The sequence below is a fragment of the Silene latifolia genome, chromosome Y (genome assembly GCF_048544455.1).
Source record: "Silene latifolia isolate original U9 population chromosome Y, ASM4854445v1, whole genome shotgun sequence".
NCBI lineage: Eukaryota > Viridiplantae > Streptophyta > Magnoliopsida > Caryophyllales > Caryophyllaceae > Silene > Silene latifolia.
In genome coordinates, this window is record NC_133538.1 from 356559978 (window position 1) to 356561731 (window position 1754).

At 31.4% G+C, this 1754-nt stretch overlaps 1 long non-coding RNA gene across 1 annotated transcript; it reads left to right on the forward strand.

Annotated features, from left to right (window-relative positions):
• The first annotated feature begins 252 nt into the window (after nt 1-252).
• Nucleotides 253-1535, forward strand: LOC141626971 (uncharacterized). The gene is made up of 2 exons (XR_012536535.1): nt 253-696; nt 1215-1535. It is a non-coding gene; the product is annotated as an uncharacterized LOC141626971 (long non-coding RNA).
• The last annotated feature ends 219 nt before the right edge of the window (nt 1536-1754 follow it).

Consider the following 1754-nt stretch of genomic DNA (forward strand, 5'->3'; position numbering starts at 1 on the left):
AAATGGAGCAACTTTGAAGTAAGTTTTTTAATCATTATCGTTTTAAAGTTCTTTATAAATATATATATATATATATATATATATATATATATATATATATATATATATATATATATATATATATATATATATATATAATTGTGCTCAACTTAAGTCACCCTACTAACTTAAGTCCATGAGTCTTTTTAAAAGCCCATTAGATCTCATATAATGAATGGCTAAGATTAAACAAAATAAACACACTAATTCACCGACTGGCATTAAATTAAATGAATTCAATCTCGCCAATTTCCAATCACCTACTATTCCCAATGTCCGTATTTATTTTCCTGTTTACTCACAAAACAAATTACCCTCATTCACTTTCATCCCTACCAAACCTACTCTCATCTCCACAAACGCTACACAAAATCACTCTGATCAGGGTCCTCCCTTCTGTTTATAATCCCTAATCACTACCAACACCAAGATTCGTCATTCCTTCTGCTTCTCTTCTCCATTTTTGCTCCGGCCACCAACATCCTCGCTTCATCCGTATCCGACGACTGTCCAGATCTGGTGTCGTGGTCGTCGCTTTCTGATCGATGCGCGACCATTCCTTAGTTAACCAAAAACTCCCTAGTTGTCGGTGCATCCTGATCGACGGCCTCCGTTACCAATCTTCAATTGCCACCAAAGAAGATAATTGGGTTTAAGGTAATTACTTTGTGACTCATGTATGTATTTTTTCAGCAAATCTCCACAATTTTACGCACACCACCATTCCATCAAATGTACTCATATAATGCCAATTTTACCCAATATTTTACGGCCTCCGTTTTCAAATGTGCTCATATAATTGTATCCATTTTTGATGTTTTGGGTTATGACAGTACTATAGTCTAACAAACTTTTGGGTATATCACAAGGAACATTGACTTTTGTGCATTTTGTCAAACTTCATATCTAAATATCCCTATATAATTTGTTGGATGATTTAATATCAATTTATTTGAAAATTAACACTTGTGGGGTTTGTGTGTCCTTAGAAATGTGCTCAACACACAAATTGGTAAACATTTGGCATCCAAGCACTGGAACAACTCTTTGAAATGCAGAAACTGTTTAATCCAGCTTGCCGAATTTGTGTTTTTTTAGTTCCAATACAAAATCATGTTAATCAATTTTATTATGCCTCTAATGTATTAATTCTAATTTTTTTCTCTGATTGTTAGCTATTTGCAGGAACATGTGTTCGGTGGTACGTTGTTGCCAAGAGTAGAAGAGCGAAAGACTTGTAAAAGGCGAGAGAATTATGTTGGAGATAACTTCAAACTAATACCGTGTAATTTCAAGTTGTTAAATGTGTAACTTTACGTCCCTATAGTATATTATGTAACTACGTCTACAAGTTTGGACGGTTCGCATTTGTAAATTAGACTAGTAAATATAAGTTCCGATGGTTCACATATGTATAGTTTGTACTAATATCTATCGTGTAACATTAATCAAATGTATCTAATCTTAATCAAAAATAGTGTAATTTTAATCAGAAATAATGTAATTTTAAGTAGATATAAAATAACTTTAATTAGAAATAGTGTAACTTTAATAAAAAAAATAATTTAACTTTAATAAAAAATAGTGTCACTTTAATCAAAAATAGTGTAACTTTAATCAGAAATAGTGGCACTTTAATAAAAAATAGTGTAACTTTAATCATAAGTAGTGTAACTTTGACATTATATGGTGAAACTTTAATCAGAAATAGTGTA